The 19,187-nt window shown below is 37.3% G+C and overlaps 1 protein-coding gene and 1 long non-coding RNA gene across 4 annotated transcripts in view; one reads left to right on the forward strand and one right to left on the reverse strand.

The window, feature by feature from the left end:
* Positions 1-19,187, forward strand: part of LOC309497982 (uncharacterized protein) — a 70,594-nt gene that overhangs the window by 33,584 nt on the left and 17,823 nt on the right. The gene's annotated exons all lie outside the window — the stretch shown is intronic.
* Positions 3,981-17,065, reverse strand: LOC309498005. Its single transcript, XR_014205799.1, has 2 exons — positions 16,668-17,065; positions 3,981-5,163 (listed from the first exon to the last, which is right to left on the reverse strand). It is a non-coding gene; the product is annotated as an uncharacterized lncRNA (long non-coding RNA).

A 19,187-nucleotide genomic window follows, 5' to 3' on the forward strand; every position in this document is an offset into this window, starting at 1 on the left:
GCTTCGTAAACAAATTTAGTCAAAGTTGTCAATAGCCTATAAATGAACATTCAAATTCATAACAAACAGTGGATGAAAATAACCATTCACACAAATTGTCGCCCTACGTTACTGTGAATTTGCTTGATCATTTACAATAGAGATTGATCGCTAGCTGCTAGAAACATAACGTTATATGTTGTATTCACCAAAGTTAACGCTGACTGCATAGTTCTAGCTAATTACATTCTTGTGTTGGTTTGGCGAACATGAACGTCAGTTTAGAAAGAAAGATGGATTTACCTGTTCTGCAAAAACAGAGCATCTGAATGTCGGATCGGAAGCCCTTATGCCGCCGGAGTTCTCGCCACCTTCAAAAGGTTTTTCCGATGTAAATTCGGTACTTCGTGCGTTCCTTATCCTTGTCCCTCTTCTTTGCAATTTGTTCATCGGAACATCAACTCTTTGGTCGTGTGTCGGCCATAATTCAAACTTCCCTCTTCATGCTTCTCTCTCCTCCACACACCCCCTTCATGTGTACGCGCACTAACCCCCCAAACCGCACCCTCAAATACTTCTTGTCGGTGATTGGCTGGAGCACTGTTTGTTGTGTTTCGTGGTGTGGGTGAGCCCAGTTTGTTTTTGTTGCCGTTTGTAAAGCCTGTGGTGTCTACAGAGACCGCGTTTTTTTACAGTGTGTTCAGGGGACAGGCAGCTAGCGGATAGTGAGGAGATGTTTGCTGTATGTGACAAAACATTTTTTGGCCTAAAAAACGCGTGGCATCGCTAAGAGCACCTTTAAAGCAAAAATAAACTATATCGTGATATATATTGTTATCGTGAAATAAAATTACCCCTATCTGAGACATATTACACCTTGTAAAAAGGGGCATAATCCACTTAAATCCTAGGCCTCATGACGCTTTGCATGAATTATGGATGTAACTTCCGCTCTATGAACGCAATACGTTAAAAAAGTGTCACAATGAGATGACATTAATCTACTCACCCTTCAACCATCGAACATTAAAATGAAAATTTAAAAGTGTAAAAGCATCAAAAAGGTACTTTCAACAGACCAAATAACCCCAAAAGCACGTAATATGTAGTAATATATCTGTATTATGTAACTTATGTTGCCTTAATCAAAAATGTTCATTAACTTCAGCATTACGTGATACTATTTCAAAGTGATTTCCGTCATTTTGACAGATTATAAATTGCATTTACCTGTGAAAACAAACCTGGAAAGAGAGGTGAGGATTTGAGGAGAATAACGAGAGAATAACATGCATTCCAGTGAATTATTAATGCATATATCGTCAATTAAATTCGGGAGAACAGACCACAAATGTGCAGTATATGTTGTCCTTTTTCATACTTTTACAGCGGATTGCAAAGGGAAAAAAGAAAATAATCACGAGGAAAAGAAAGCAGAGACTGAAAAGAGCTCTTGTCGTAGATATTCTTGTATAGTGTCCTCAGCGATTAAACGCTAGAATGAGACGGTCTAGTGAGTGTGCATGGCTATGTCACACATCTTCCCGCCCCCACGGTCACGGTATGAAAATACTATTAAAACTTAATTTTAGAAAAATACTTTGTATTACAAATCTTTATATTAACTGTCTTTCTATTAATCCAATACAGTGAATGACAGCCGTCTGCGGTCTTCCTGTAGCTTTCATTATTGGCAGTTTATTTGATTAATTTACTGCAAAACAAAAGATAACGTCTATGCTCTCATGTTCAAAAACATTATTTTTGTCTTACATTTCATAATAAACTCAGACAAGCTCAGTACCGACTCGTTTTCCTCAGTTTATTTCCGTGAATTTAAATGTGTGCAAAGGATTGTGGGTGATTTAAGGCCACGAAGGATACATCCGATGCATCCTTCAAAACAGGCCGAATGGAGGATGCGAAATAAAGACTGCCTTCCAGAAAGTAAAATCAAGACCTCTTCATGATAGTAACCATTGTAAGCCCGCACTCGATCGGCCCAAAGCCGGCATCCAACCAGCGGGGAAGGTCTCTGCGTGTTACTGTCTTTCCGAGTGACAAAGTAATTTTGATTAAATTCAATACATTTTCTCATATGTATTCTCTCGTTATTTCATCTGACTCCATAAATGAAAAGGTTTTAATGATATCTGTGCATCATTAAATGTGAGCAAATGTTTGACTATTCCTTTTAACTCTTTAATGAAAACAATGTTAGAGTCCGTTAGAATAAAATCAAATGTTTACAATTTGTTATGTCAGGTAAATGTATCATGCCAATTACATAATCAATTCAAAGATAATCAATACAATAACATCGAATGCTCTATAAAGAGATAAATAAAGAGAAAATATGCGAACCTAACATTAGGAAATACATGATGCTGAGTGTCTCGGGACTCTCAGCATTCACGGGCTGATCTGAAGTACAGAATCACGCTGATCTTCTAGTTGCATTTCATTATATAGACAGAAACTTCTTTCACATGGAAACATCTGCTAACAATGGGAATTTACATTCAGAGTTGACACCTTTTGGGGGTAGGAGACCATTTGTCTAGAGACCACCTTCCTTTGTGTGCCAGTTATCTCTAAACTCTTAAAAACCTTATTACCTTTTGTTTTACTTTTTTGGGAATGAGACACTTGTACCAGTCGCACTGAGACATTTCAAATGATACTAAATCATTTTCTATTATAGAAACATTGTATAATACTCAATGATAATTATTCACATTAAAACATATAGATTCTTGTGTGAGTTTTGGTGATCTCAGCATGAGGGAGAAGGAGTGGGGGATGAGGAGAAGAAATGTAGATTAGGATGATTCGGAGGAGAGACTTTCATCTCGATAGTACGAGTTCAAATGTTAATTTCCTGTGTTCTCTCAGAGAGTAGCTCTCTTCCAGTTTTTCCAGTCTTACACCATTACTGAGAGATTTATCAGATAAGGCTCTGATTAACTATTTGTGAAGATTTGTTGATAAAGTAAATTTACATCTGAATAATAAAAGTTTTAGAATCAAAAGTGGTGTGAAACAGTGACAATCATGTAGATGTATCAGTTTTGTAAGCTGAGAACTTTTCATAAATTTTTTTATAAAATTTTGATGAAACTGTTCTACTGTTAATCATTACAGTATTTTGATTGTTAAATGTATTTAATTAAAAATTTGTACTGTATTTCTTCAAAAACTGAATTATTAAAATTTCAGTTTTATACAGTATTTCTACACTTTTTACGTTGTCTTCCAAAGTAAATGGTTAATTTACAGTCTTGAGCATGCTTTATAACTTTATTGAAGGTGTTTGATAGTAATAATCTAGGAAAAATTCATAATATAAGTGTTGTACACTGTAAAAATATATATATAAAAAAAAATTGTAAAATGGCTGTCAAACAAAAACCATAAAATGATAGTAAAATATATTAATTCAAATGTAAAATAACAGTGTTTTTCTCTGAAACCTTTATTGAAGTGTGCATTGAGAGATATAATGGCCTCAATGGACTACAGAAATGTTTGTTTTTTTAATTGAACATTGATGGAGCAACAGATTTTGTGAGAAAATAAATCATAAAAGTGCTTTGTTTTGTTTAAAATGTATATAAATGTACGAGTATTTGCAGCAAGTTTCTGTAATTTTTATGTTTTTGCTCTCTGTTCCCCCTGCTTGTGATTTTTAGTTTCGTTTCTGTGTGAGTCCCGGCTTATTTCCAGCAATTGTTTTAAGTTAGTATAGGCACTTGAACTATAAACAATTAACTATAACAGAGTCAAATGAAGATATCCTGTTTTTGTAAGTATTATATATCCTCTTTTTGCCTGTATGGAACAGAATCAACTGAGCAGCAATCTGGTTTCTGTACTTGGTTCTCCCTGTGCACTGTAGGGCTTCACAAGGTCATTGCAGAACACTGTAGATAATTGAATAAAAAATTATCTAGTTGCGTTGTGAGTAAAGTTGTAATAAAAATGATGCATCCATTAGCAAATCAAGTTTATTGGCAACATTTAATTTCAGCTGTTTGCAATGAACAAATTGAACAAAAGAAATTGAAATAGTTCAACACAACAAATGTTTTAGGTGGTTTCCTCAAATTCAACTGAAAATTTAACTTTTAGTGACTTCTGCAGTCTCAATATTATTCAGAAGTTATTTCCTGTTGAGAATGCTGTTTTCATTTTCGTGCTTACTGGTGGAGATTTTGTAATCAAGCCAACTTATCTGACCACAATTAAACCTGTTCTGCCCTCTTCCATTGCAGCCAGCAAATTGTTCTGAAATCGCAGACTAGATCAACGCTCAACTCACGGTTATATAACAATTTTGTTTTGAGTGTTAGGCGATAATGAGATAATAGGAGCACTCATTTGAGAATGAAACTAACCTGAATTCTTTGAGGAATCAAGTGGCCTGGGGGACCTCGCATAGGCAGATTCAACCATTCTTGGAGTCACATTGCAGATCTAAAAGAGTATTACATACACAGCCAATATGAAACAAGAAGAAACTGAGTCCCCTTCTAGGTTTGTGATCCGTTTCGGTCAAATTGCCTTTTGAATGGGAGTGCTTGGGGCACGACTATGATAGCATCATGATAGCATTTTTAAGACACTAAGAAGGCTCGGCACAACATGAAACTTTGCTGGAAGTATCACCAGGGGCTCTACACATGAACTTGGACATTGAGAACATTGTTTGTGTACACAGAGTTTACTACAAAGAAAGATTTTGAGCAACTCACTGAAGCTGTGTCCGCCGGCATTTTGTCAGTCAAAAATAATCGATTTTTCTTTTTAGTGAATGCAGCACAATCGCGAACATAAATGGACAACTTTAAAGGCGATTTTCTCAATATTTCGATTATTTTGCACCCTCAGATTCCAGGTTTTCAAATAGTTGAATCTCAGCCAAATATTGGCACGTCAACCATTGATGTCCAGCTGTACCTAGAAGTTCCTTTTCTCCATTGATAAATCGATGCTGCTTCACGCTCCACTTGTGCCTGTTCTTGCACACTGGTTACTTCAGAATTGTTTCTCGTTGTTATCTTTGCCCTCGTTCAGATAACGATAGTCGTCGTCACAATCAGTTGGTTGTCGCTCCTTCGATCCTTCTCCTGGTTTGAGGTCATGCAGTTGTCTATCAGCTGCTTTTCCTTGAGCTGCTTTTACCTGCACACAAATGTTTGATAACAGACAAGACATTTCTTTACAATAGTTCAACATGTTGTTCACACAATTCAGTTGATGGCACTCTGTTTAACCCCTTCCATACCCATAAATGGAGGCTTCCCAAACATTGGCTGAGTCCCAATTCGCCTACTTATATTACGACCTAAAAGTATGTACTTTTTTTGTGACGAAAAAGTACATACTTTTGAGTGTGTAGCAAAAGAGTATGCACATTGTGGGACATACTTCGATGACGTCATGCAACGTGAAGGAGAATGTGGTTGCCTAGTTACGCACACCGCGACTGTTAACAAAACATTTTACATTTCATTCATTCTTATATGTCCAATATGATTTTATTTACTATTCCCATCTTTTTTTCCACAATACATTTACAATGTGTTTTACCAAATTGAGGAGTGAAGCAGGGCGTCGTCGTAGATCAACCAAACGCAGGTCGTTTGTTCATGTGCATGTGCAATGTGTGTAACGAAAGCTACTTATTTTCTGAGTTAAAATATTTAAAGTTTATAGTATAACTTTTGTTTAACATATTTTATACTTATGTATAATACTCAAAATACCCCGATGAAAATGAACCATGCTTTTACTATAGTAAAAGTGTAGTAACCATGTTTCTTTGGTTGGACTGATAAAGTTAACAGCCACAGTATTACTACAAATAAGTCAGTGTGGTTAAACTATGGTTATTGTAGTAAAAGGTGTTTATTTTCATAAGGGTTTATAGTAAATCTAAGACAGAAATATCAAAAGAAAAACATAAAAAAAGACACTTGCATGACACTGTAACATTACTAGAGCCTTTTTATTTATTGTTTTGTAGCCTGATAACCCCAATGAGGCTTAAATGAACCCCAATGAACCCCACAGTATCTTCATCGGACCCTACAAGATAAACACGGTTCTTTTTTGGCACAACATAAACCCATTAATATTACGAGACAATCAAATATAACTTTAATTAGGGTTAAACATTTGAATTCTTACACTTAAAAACTGAGGGCGCATCTCCGCTGCTGCATCCGACTGCCATGTCTACATCACCACCATCACCACAAAGCTCCTCCCTCCCGCACACAATGGGTTGTGGGCAATATTAGCCATTAGAGTGTGCATTGATCTGCACTTCGAATTCTAACCGGAAATAGTAGACCATCCGGGTATCTTTGGAATACTCATTTCAACATACTACGATTTGGGACGTAATAATTCTAGTTTCGCATACTATTTAGGACGGGACCCAGCAATTATCTCATAAGGGCATAGATTTGATCTAGGCCTTTGTCTCATCCTCATATACATCAGACTTTTTATCTTTGTGCCCCCTACATAATTTGCTTTAATTCATGCTCTGGGGCTTCATTAAAACATTTAAATCTTTAGTAATAAGTTGGAAATTTGGTTATACTATAAAGCTCTTCAACTAATAATAATTCAGAAATTAAATATGTTTCCTAAAATCAATCTTTTGCTATTTTAGCAAATGGAAACACCTAAAAAATATTTAATTTAGTCATTCAGTCATTGCTATAGAAGTTTACCCAATTATCTATTCGGACCTAGTAAATTATCACCCATTCTCTTATTAGAGAACAACTATTGCCACTATTTTATTTTTATTTTTTTAGCATCTATAATGTCTGCATTAGGGTTTTAAAACCCTCAAGTTTCGTCAAAAATAGTCCCTAGATTATTTTTTATTTTTACAGTAATGCACCTAGTTAGAGTCCCTATAGGCTACTCTAAAGAATTAAGAGATTTTCCTCTTCTCAATTTACGAGTACCTGAAATATTTTAAAATGAATCAGTAATTGTTCAAATCATGAGATCTAAATACTCAGTTCTACAGTATAGTTTGATTGAACCAAATAAAACATCAATAAACATTACACAAAATGTATTATTCTGCTAAGCTTAAACCATTAGTTGGTCCACATCTTCCTCCAGGTGTGTTGATCATCTCGTTGCCCCATGGACGTTCCATCTTCACCAGGGTGATTCTTTGCGAACCGTTGCAATGGGCTTTCCCTTGTTGGCAAGGGAGGTACGTTACTAGCACGTCCTTGATCCCCCACTTCATGCTTCGCGTTGGTGTTGGCGTTGGCGTGTGGGGTTGCTCAGGCTGGTTGGTGTAGTGTAAGGTTAGAGGCTTGGACGGAGGTGTCACTCTACAACCTTTGCTGATAGTTGCAAGATTTTTCCTCAGAACACAACCGCACTCCACTGGACCTTGTTTGTCCACAAGAACAACCTGTGAATGGAGACCTTAAAGGGATAGTTCACTTTGAAATAAAATTTTGGTATGTTTTAGCTTACCTCAAGGGCATCCAAGATGTAGGTGTCTTTTTTTCCGCAGTAGTTTCAATTTTGATATTTTTAGGTCAAACCGTTCTTGTCTGTCAGTCATATAATGCAGGTCGATGGTCACTGTCTCAAAGAGCATGCACAGAGTCCAAATTAAAACAAGATGCCAATACACTAGATGTCGCATTGGCTACTGCGAAACCGTAGCCAATGCGACATCTAGTGTATTTATCTATACCCGCCTGCGCTCTCAGATCATTTGGACGCAGCTGTGTTCAAGAGGTAAAAACGATATAAATACTGTTCGTTTTCTCACACAAACCGCTCGTTTCGTGTCTTGGGCCATCAATGTGTACTTACGATGGGGAATTGTTTAATTTGGACGATGGGGAATTGTTTTAATTTGGACTCTGTGCATGCTCTTTGAGACAGTGACCATCGACCTGCATTATATGACTGACAGACAAGAACGGTTTGACCTAAAAATATCAAAATTGAAACTACTGCGGAAAAAAAGACATCTACATCTTGGATGCCCTTGAGGTAAGCTAAAACATACCAAATTTCAAAGTGAACTATCCCTTTAAGTTTTCTTGGTTATACTATGGTCTGGGTGAATACTCGATTCTGATTGGCTGCAGGGTGTCCATTAAAAAGTGATAGAGGACACCTAGTAAAGGAGTTCTGGTGAAACTGACCGTTTACCGTTCGAAATTAATAAATAAATGCGCTGGCTACATCAGCTGTGAGTAACCATAGCAACAGGCAGTAAACTGAAGGGTTCTACGAGCTGAGCGGACTATAAATATATCCGGTTGCTAAATAAACCGTCAGGCGTAACCAGGGAAACCAAGTTATTGTTTGTAAAAACTTTAGATTTCGATTGTAAAACTAATTAAAATATAAACTAATGTTTTAAAAATGTGTTATTTGGCAAGTGACCATGGTATAAGCGGGTTAATGCCCTTCGAGGTGTCCATTGTCAGGTATTAATGGACTTTGGCGGAGGCAACCGTCCGACGCGTTCACGCCTCACCGTCGTCCATTAATACCTGACAATGGACACCTCGAAGGGCATTAACCCTTACTTAGTGACACATGTATTAACTCATTTGCTTGTCTGGCCGGTCGTCCTTTTTTGATGAGACGTGTAAAATTTCATGTTAAACAGTAACAAGACAATATTTTATACATTTGGAACAGAATCAGTTCTGTTCGATGGGATCCATCATGACATCCTGTAAAAGGAAAAAATTAAGTATGGGGTGGACAGGGCAAGCTTGCTTGCTCTCTGCCTTCCCAAAGTTATACGCTGCGCAGGTGTGGCTCTGTTTCTGTCTGCCACAACAATAATTCAGCCCAGGATAGTAGCCAAAATCATCCATGCTCGTTATTTTGTTGGGTATATTTTACCCTCTGTGGGGATATTTTAACCTGTGGGCCCACTTAATAAATTTAGATACAGCTGTTTTGATTGACATAATTTATTTGTCTTGGAACACCATATTTCACACACTCACTTTCACACATTTTCACACACCCCTCTCTGGCCAGAGAATCATACCTTTTTGTCTGCCATAGCAGTTTATGAACTGAATGGGGAACATATATATTTATTAAGAGTGGAATACCACCAAATCTGAACGGTAACAACTTTTACGACGACATAAACTACTGAACGTAGACACACTGTGGCATTCCCCTTGCAACAGTATCTGAACGTTAGGATATACATTTTCAATTGTCCGATGCAGTCGTCATGTGATTGAGTTTACACAGTGAACGTAAACCTAACTTTAAAAAAAATCAAATAGATTAAACACTTTTAAAATAATAATCGAATAGACCTAGTTGCAGTTGAGAGAGTCAGTTTTAATTTCTCAAATGCAATTTGTCAGTAATTGCACAATTTCAATTTTTCAAACTTTTTGTTGTTGCAAGCTATTTAAAAGAAGATTTAGAAACCTTCAAACAATCTTTGATCCATGGACAAAAAGAAAATAACATTTCCATCTCGTACCTCCGGTGATGACAGCATGTGATTTCAAAAGTTTAGAATTAGAAAACATTGTTTCTATTGAATCCAGAAAATTAACTTTTAATGAAAGGGAGTGACCAATATTTTTGCTTTTCTAGTCATAATTTCTCTTTAGACGCCTTGTGGCCTATATTCGATTTTTTTTTTTTTCATAGAATTCTGCATAGTCAATAACCTATTAATGCTTTTTACCACTAGTTAATTAATTAAGTGTGCTTGCTGAAAGCAGCACACTTATGTTCTTCTTAAGTTTTCTTCTTCTTCTTCTTCTTCTTATTCCCGGGAGATACATTTTGGCCAGCTCCTGCGCCTAGGCCCTTTGAGACAGAGACACCGTTCCAACTTTAAAACGTATGGTCAGTACCAGTGTAAGTTGCTCGCGAAGATGACATCACGAGTCCATGTTGTTCGTCCGCCATAGTGGATTGAACAGAAAGCGAAACTAAATTTTCACAGGTCACAAATTTGGTCCGAACTTCACGAAACTGGACGTACATGATCGCCTCACAAAAAAGTTACTAGAAGGATTTTTGATTTTCGGAAGCGTTTGCCCGTCACAGCCAAACGAAATCAGCGGCATAGTCGCCAAACAGGAAGTCGTCCATATCTCAGGAACTCTGTCACGTATCGAAACCAAACTTTGTACATGAACTCGGGACTCCAATGTGAGGATGCACAAGATCTGATTTTGTTTTTTTGTTTTTTATTTCAGGCTAATTGACAAACCCATTTACTTATGTCTATGCAAAAGAGTTTCACCTCACACTTTTAATGTTAATGCATTTAGACAGTAGTTGGCACTGTTGTATTACATTTCACAGAGCTGCCAAGTCAGTGAATAGACTGCATTCGTTTTTACTAGGTTTATCTTAATAAATGCAGGGCCTGAATTTCGTTTTTTAAACTGGGAGGCAATTCCACCGCTTACCCATTCACATGGGGGGGATCTAAAGATTATGGGTGGGGGGGGGGGGGTGGGGGGGGGGGAGATAACTTTTGATGCATCGGTCTAATTTAATCATCCTCATTTATTAATATCTACAGATTTGTATGCATGAATTGTGCATTTCCAGTTCTCAAAACAGTTAATAACAAAATAAAACAAAACTTTATACAAAATACATCATGCTCTTCTTCGCTAACTGAACAATTTATTGTCTGTGGCTGTGTTTGTGCGTGCGGGAAATATGCTGCGCATAACAATAGAAAACAAGGAGAAACGCGCAGTCACATGCTCAAACACTCAAACTTCGCTCTAGATGTGTAAAAACAAGTGAAAAGCGCGAGCGCGCCGCTGTCTCCTTTCCACAAGCACTTGCTCTCCCGTGGCGTCTGTTGTTGCTATGCAACCATGAACTGCGCTCTCCATGATGACAAGGAAGTATCAGCAAAAGATTAATTGATTTCTAGCCTTTGCATTAGCTTTACTACTAGATATATTTATGGAGATGAAAAATAATAAGGCGCCCTGTACAGCTATGATCAGCTGTTCGGCCGAGCATTCAATGTTGTTACTGCAAGCTGATCAGTTGGTTCGTTTCTGCCGCGCTCTATCACTCGCACACAGGCGCGGAGTTTGCGGGGGGGCAGGGGGAGCATTGCCCCCCCTGGTGAAACGGGTAATTACATTTAAAAAATAAAATAAAAATTGCATTGTTTTAAAAAATATATATATTATAAATATTTTAAATAACACAAAACAACTAAATGGTGGTAGGTAATACATCTGATTTCATATAGGCCTACTGCTTTAGTAAAAAAAAAAAAAAAAAAAAAAAAATTCGGGGCTCTGGGTCATGTGACTTCACATCGAAAGCGACATTACGACCAAGCTCTCATCGCTATGCTCTCACCTGAGACCATTATCGACGCATATGCAGGACGCAAAAAACGAAAATTACTGTTGCACTAGTCTGGACAATGTCTAGGTCTGTAAGTTTTATTTCTCTGCCAAATAACTGCTTAAGCTGGAGAAACTCAACACACTGTTTTCAATATGCTGTTCAATATGTTTAAAAAGTGGAGAGTATTGTGTTCATTTTTCCCTCTCAAAATGTTTTAAATGTTTCATGAAGTACAACAAAATGCGAAATATAACTTGTTTTTTATTCACTCTCATTGCCACAATGTGTTTTGAAAAAAGGAAAGAAAAACCTTAAAAATCTTTTCGTTTTGGTTGAAGATAATATTTTAACAGTGCAAAAGTGGTCCACATTTCATTGATCCCAATTGTGTCCGAACGAAGATGCGATGCGAAGTCAAGTGGCGAAGTTCTACCTGTTTACAAATATGATTGTATTGTTGTACTGTTTTTTCTTGGGTTAAAAATAAATATGTGTTTATTTAGCATGTTTGTTTTGTCCATACAGTATGTGCTAGTGCTGAGTTCCCCAATTGATAGGCCATGCAGGTCCCTATGGAAGCTTGTTTCCGCCACAAAATAAAACATTTTAAAAGATAATTGTGACTTTTTATCTCATTTTGCGACATCTCGCAATTCTGACTTTATTTCTCAGAGATATAAAGTCAGAATTGCGTGAAATAAAGTCGCAATTGCGTGTTATAAAGTCAGAATTCTGACTTTTTTTCTCGCAATTGCGACTTATATCACGCAATTCTGACTTTATAACACGCAATTGCGACTTTATTTCACACAATTCTGACTTTATATCTCTGAGAAATAAAGTCAGAATTGCGAGATGTCGCAATTGTGAGATAAAAAGTCGATAAAAAAACTTTTTTTTATTTTACCTCAGAATAGTTTATATCTCACAATTCTGACTTTATAACACGCAATTGCGACTTTATATCAGGCAATTCTGGATTTATATCTCCCAATTGCGACTTTATATCACGCAATTCTGACTTTATATCTCCCATTTTGCGACTTTATAGGGGTCGCAATTATTGTTATTTATTTATTATTCAGTGGCGGAAACAAGCTTCTATAGGTCCCAGCTGCTACAATGAATTTTTTTTTTTTTTTTTTTTTTTTGCCCCCCCTGGCTCGAATGTCAAACTCCGCCTATGCTCGCACACCATAAAGAGCAAATTGTTTTTTAATGTTTCAATTTTGTGATTAAAATGACATAATTTGGAAGCGGATAATTTCTTCACAAACAGCTCATTATGACTCAATTGTTAGAATGCTGCACCTACACTCGATAGTGTGAATAAGATCAGCCCAACGCAGACCACTGCATAATGACAGCGTGAAACATATGATCTGTCTACGGCCAGGGCTCAGCGGAAGACAGAGAATGCCGGTCCAGCGCTGATTGAGGAATTAAATTCGAAAATAAAAGACAGTTTGACATCTTTTTTCTCGCATCTGTGAATTTTTTTTTTTTTATCATTTGTTCTGAGATGAAGCGAATATATTTGTGCGGGAATTTCTCGCACTATAAAAGCTAACCTTGCGGGAATGGTTTAAATTATGCGCAATCCCCACATTCCCGCACGAAATTCAAGCCCTGAAATGGCAGCGGGATGTGTAACTCTAGCATATGGCGCATATGTCATATAAAGTTAGGCAAGGCCAAACAGCGTTATCCATGTTGTTGCGATTGCATCGCTAGAGTTAGCTAATAGTGAAACTGATAGCGTTTTTCATTTAATTACAATATGAGGACTGACGGTATGCTATAAAGATCAGCGTTTCTGTGTAGGTGATGACAACCATCTTGACAGCAGCAATCAAAGCATCGTTAATTACGGTAGACCTTAATTTGAGATAGTAAATTTGTTCCTAATCAAAGGGAACACTCAACCAAAGAAAAGCTGGGTGAGTTTTGTATTGGCTTATTGGATAAATTAAATGAAGACTCTCAACTTCTTTTCAATAGGCTACTATTTCATCAGCCAAAACACTCCCACTCTCTGCTGTATATTCATCATAACCAATTATTTTAACAACCAAGCCACATAAACAATGCCATTGGCACTAGTCTACATTGCAGACATGTCTCTTAATGCACATAACTTTTCACCTTTTTGCACAATCTTGAAAAAAGAACTATTGTTGAAATTCTCAGATCAAGCAAACTTCAACGCACCCTTATCCACTACCTGCTAACGTTAGTGAACCGCACCCGAGCAAACACACTTCGCAGTTCCTCCGGAAATGCATTTTTCTAGTTGGTTAATGTAATGTCTTTTCTAGAGAATCCAGCCCAAGTTTTAACTAAGTAGGGCTGTTACTGACTGGTACCTATTGAAAGCAGATTCAAAGTGTTAGTTGAAGAATAATGAAGAATTGCTGAAACCAGTGGATAATCAAAAACAATCAAGTTAAATAATAACTAAATTTGAAACGGTCTCTGTAGTGATCATTGAAAATGCAGCACCTAGCCCACAAGGCTGATTGTCTTTCTGTGTGGATTGTCATTCAGTTGAACTTCAGGCTGATACATTGGATCGTCAGGCTGTGATGGCACTCTCCTCGGTCTGGCTTTTGATCCAACCTGCCACAAAATTGCACAATGCATGGCAAAATTTTCTTTAGGAAAAGTCTCAAGTAAATTGTCACCTTTGCACTGTCTCAGTGTCCCCATGTTGACCCCTCTCAGAAGTGCCAACTTCCTTTTTCAGGAGGGCGGCTGCAGGCCCCACTTCCTCTTTTATTTTTCTGCAGTCATCCCACATATCAAGGCAGCCGTCTAAAATCTTGAACACTCAGAGAACCGCAAAAAATCGAATGAAACAGCTTAATTTCCAAAAGTCTCTTCCGGTTTATCAACACAGCAGTTCTTCAATTTATTAAAAAGCTTAGTCCTTCATTGCGGAAAAAAGCAAGCACTTCTCCGTTGCAAAGACGCAGGAAAAAGCAGGAAAACTCCTCTAATTAATGCAGTGTACAATGTAAACAAAAATAATTCTTTGTCTTTTCTTTTTTACAAGAAACCAAAATAAAATGGCTGTAATATGTCTGTTATGTGCCTGTTCAAAACACAATTTCTATTTAAAGTTGGTCACCCAATCTCATTCTCATACTATGCACAATGCACAAAAAATTATCTTAGTTAAACATAAACCATTGACTTTTAGAATCTCTGCAATGGACCAGTTTTTCTCACACTGTCTCCCAGGTATAACGGGATACAAATTCTAGACACCATTAAATGTGGAACTCTCTCGAATACTTTTACTATTACAGCTATTATACGTTTTTACTATTACAGCTATCGGGATTAACGAATCGTGAGAAGTTTAAGTATTTAGATCTATTCCCATCACATAAAAGGTTGCAGTGATGAGCATTGAGCAGATGACAGACAGCCTGTTGATCGCGTGAATGAAGATCTTATCATTGCAACACAGTTTCTGTACTCTCATTAATGATTTCACCAATGCAAACATGAGGTAAGTACAGTAAGAGCTTCGTTGTGCAGCATAACAGCGTCATTGATTTCATAATGAGTTTTGGCAAGTGTCCAGATAAACTCGCGCTGTGTGATTGACAGCTTGGGCGATTGGAAAGGGATTGTTCTTTGATCGCTTTCTGTATATATTTTAATCACAGTTTAAATAAGATTATTTTCATCCTACTAAGAGAAACGATGTGAAGTTGATCGTTTAGTCACTGGCTTGATTTACTGATGCATAAACAGTATTGAACGACTTTGAGAGAAAGATTATCTGTCTGAACTTGAACAATTACACATCAGAAATTCACATAACCCACTGGTTCTTCAGAGGCTCGGATGAAGGAACTAAAAAAATACTTCTGTGTTCATTTGTACATCCAAACACTGAGCAACTGCCATGCTTCGCTCGTTTGCAAGCCATGATTTGCAAAACCAATATCGTGCTTGCGCAGCTCATTTTCTCATGGGCGGGCCAAATTCTCTTTGCGGGCAAAGAAGTGAAAGGGGAGGTGACCTTTCCCCTTATGACGACATAAAGGGAAGATTCTAGATTCGCCCATCTGAGCTTTCATTTTCTCAAAAATACCCAGGGCTTGGTTTACATCTATCAAAACGTCTAGCCACTTGCGGACCTTATGCAGGCTAGGGGAACTCATATTAATGTTAAAAAAACTCATCCAGTGACATTTTCATGTCATGGGACCTTTAAGAGCACCTATTGCTCAGTTTTATATATCTCACATACATAAATAAATCAAAGTCTAACTCATAAAAGTTTCTTCATCCTAATTATCACAGAATGCATATTCCTATTATTATGATTTATAATTTTAACAATTTCTGCATTTTTTTATTGATCTCAAAATATAAGAATTCATAAATCTCCGGATAACAATATATATTGATCTTGTCTCACTCTTTCAACTTTCTCTCATTATCTTTCTTTATATTCAATCAGAATTAAAGTCTCATTCAAACAAAAAGCAAGTATCATTACTATAGCATCTCAGGGTATTTTCCCTCTCAAATCTGGTTTCCAGCATGACTAGTTGCTATTTGCAGAACAAAATTTCATTAACAGCTTTCTGGGCGCACTCTCAAACACAATAAAGTGCGAGTTACACAATAAGTAACTCTCAAACCCTTTTACACATTAATGAAGCCCATTTTTCGTCTTTGACACCCCATTCATAAGCCCATTTTGGAATTTCTAACAAACAACTTTGTTCGTTTTCAACTATTTTAATTCCCTCAGAATTGGCTATCAATGTCAGGCCCAAACTACACATTAAATCTCTTCCTATCAATGGAATAGGACATGTTGGTGACATTATAAATTTATGAGTCAAAGTCAAAGACTTTGTCTCACAAATTAGAGGTTCAGTGAACCTATCAGTAAGTTGATGGCCTGATGCAGAAAAGCACAGGTGAATATCATCAGATAGTCTCGGTAAACACTGCAAATCACATGGTCGTATAGCACTTCTACTGGCACTGTTATCTACGGTAAACAATACCAGTGTACCCTCCAGGGGATATTTGGGTAGTTTAAAGGACAAGTTCGGTATTTTACACTTAAAGCCCTCTTTACAGATCGTATCTGATGAAATAGAACGGTTAAGATTCAAATTTGGACACATGCTGCTGTCCCGAGAATTTTAGGTTTATTTCGCTTCCCCCCACCACCCCCACCCCCACAATGGTTGTCTATATGCACTGGAAGATTCTGTCCTAAAAACACATTAAACTTTCGTTTACAAAGACGTGAAACTCACCGAGTGGTCAGGGGTGTTCACTGATATGTTCCATCAAAAATCGCTGAAAAAGATGCATTCCAACAGGTTTTATCGTAGTTTTTGTCCAACTCCATTGACTTAATAGGACGTGCTGTGAGACCGCAGCACCTTTACGATATTACTCCGCCGCTTCTTCTTCTGCTTCTTCTGTGTATTCAATGAAATGCCCGTGGTTTGCTTGCAATTGGCAAAGGTGCATTATCGCCACCAACTGGGCTGGAGTGTCTACACTCTAAAAACTGCTGGGTTGTGTTAACCCAATTTTGGGTCAAATATGGTCTCACCCAACGTTGGGTTAAAAAATGCAATTTAAAAATGGACAAATTGCATTTTGGACAAAATCAAAAATGGACAAAAATGCAATTTAAAAATGGACAAATTGCATTGGTTACATTTAAAAATGTAAACCAACGGCTGGGTTTGTCCATTTTTAAATTTAATTTTTAACCCAACGTTGGGTGAGACCATATTTGACCCAAAATTGGGTTAACACAACCCAGCAGTTTTTAGAGTGTATTATTCAAGCTCTCAACGGAAGAATCACGGGTGTGACGCGTTTGGCAAAATAGGTCCACAAAAGCGAAATAAACCTAAAATTCTCTGGACAGGAGCATGTGTCCAAATTTTAATCTTAACTGTTCTATTTCATCAGATACGATCTGTAAACAGGGCTTTAAGTGTAAAATACCGAAGAAAGCTATCATCTTTACATAATTGCCATATGGCATCAGACAAAAGAGAAACATTGCAAATCAAAGTATTTCCTTCATTGCAGAGAGCCAGAGAATCAGTGTATGTGTGCATATGTGAAGTTATGGAGTGTTTATTTCCCTTTTCTGTCACTGCTGTTGGCTGTGCATCCAGACCCCCTTCTTCCTGCTCTCCTTTCTCTCAGTCTCTTATTTCATGATCTTCAGTTTTGCAGAGGAAGGAGCCTTTGCAGTTTTCCCATCCTCCTCTTCTTTTTCCTCTTCCTCTTTCAGCCGGTTGAGCCCTTTGACCGTTGTTGTTGCCCTTTTGGACCGCCCCTTCTATCATGGAAAGTGTAATGGAAATTTTTTATTTAGCCAGCTTAAACCATATATGGTGTTAAAGAAACTGCAAGATGCATATCATCTTCTTCCTTACTGCTGAAGAACGAGGTTAAAAGGACATTTGCAGAAAGAACAGTTTGTTCTTTCTAAATACGGATAAGCTTGCTTGTGCTAAGAGTGAAAATATATATATACTTTGGAGTTTTTTAAATGACATGTGGGTGTGTGTATGTGCGTATAGCAAAGGGGTGTTAGACTATGTATGAAAGATAACAACGGTACACTGGGTCGAACAATAGAAAGAGAAGCTCTGGTACTAGGAGGATAAGAAAGGGAGGGGTAGATATGGTGAAGTTTTGGTGTATATAAACTGGGCAAAAGGAGAAGTCAGGGCCCTTCTCATTTCATACTCTGCCTGTTGTGTGAACTGCCTTTCTTGCAAGAAATAAACGTATACTTGTTAAACTTTTGAGATCTCCAACTGTCTTCCAATTATTGATTAAAGTCTAGAAAGAATTTCCACGACAAAAGCTGTAGTTCTTTTTCTTGCTTCTGTCTTTTTTTGTGTCTTTTTCCACCTGCAGTTGTTCTTCTGCATGCAATGCATAATTTAGGACACTTTCAATTCGTTCATTTTTCCAGTCAATGTACCTTGTTTTCACATCATGTGTGATCTCCACTCCCAGTCCATTCAGGAAACTGCTTGTCAGATAACATTCCCAGAGCCCTGGTTTGTCGCCCCTTTCTTGAGGTTCCTCTATGCCGCTGTATCTGCTGTAAACATCACACAATCGAGCATAATATTCTTGGACAGGCTCCTCTTTGCCCTGGCTGCAGTTGGTTACCTTTGTTATGTTGATTCTTGTTGGAAATGCAGTCTTTAGAGCAGTCGCCATCGCTTGGACAGCTGTTCGCTAGATCTCATTCTCAGCATGATCCCAGTCCGGATGTTTTTGTATATTTGGCCTTCTTAGGTCATACATTTATTAACTTTGGCGTAGGCCCCGTCCGTTATGGACAGGGACCATCCTGATAGATGTTAGAATTATGATTAGTTTAAAATAGTTTAATATTTAATTTTCTTAAAAAACATCACTAACTTCTGGCCTGGCAGCAGAATACAGCGCTTTTAGTTGTTTTTGCGAATCCTTACAATGTTGTACAGAAGACTTCTCTGTGGTATGTTTTTGGTCAAAGTCTTAAAACGCTATATGTGACCCTGGACCACAAAACCAGTCACATGTCGCACGGGTATATTTGTAGCAATAGCCAACAATACATTGAATGGGTCAAAATGATCGATTTTTCTTTTATGCCAAAATTCATTAGAATATTAAGTAAAGATCATGTTCCATGAAGATATTTAGTAAATTTCCTACCATAAATATTTAAAATATTTTATTTTTGTGAGTGAATGCTGCAATATCGTGAACATAAATGGACAAGTTTAAAGGCGATTTTCTCA

The sequence above is a fragment of the Leuciscus leuciscus genome (genome assembly GCF_965113295.1).
Source record: "Leuciscus leuciscus genome assembly, chromosome: 4".
NCBI lineage: Eukaryota > Metazoa > Chordata > Actinopteri > Cypriniformes > Leuciscidae > Leuciscus > Leuciscus leuciscus.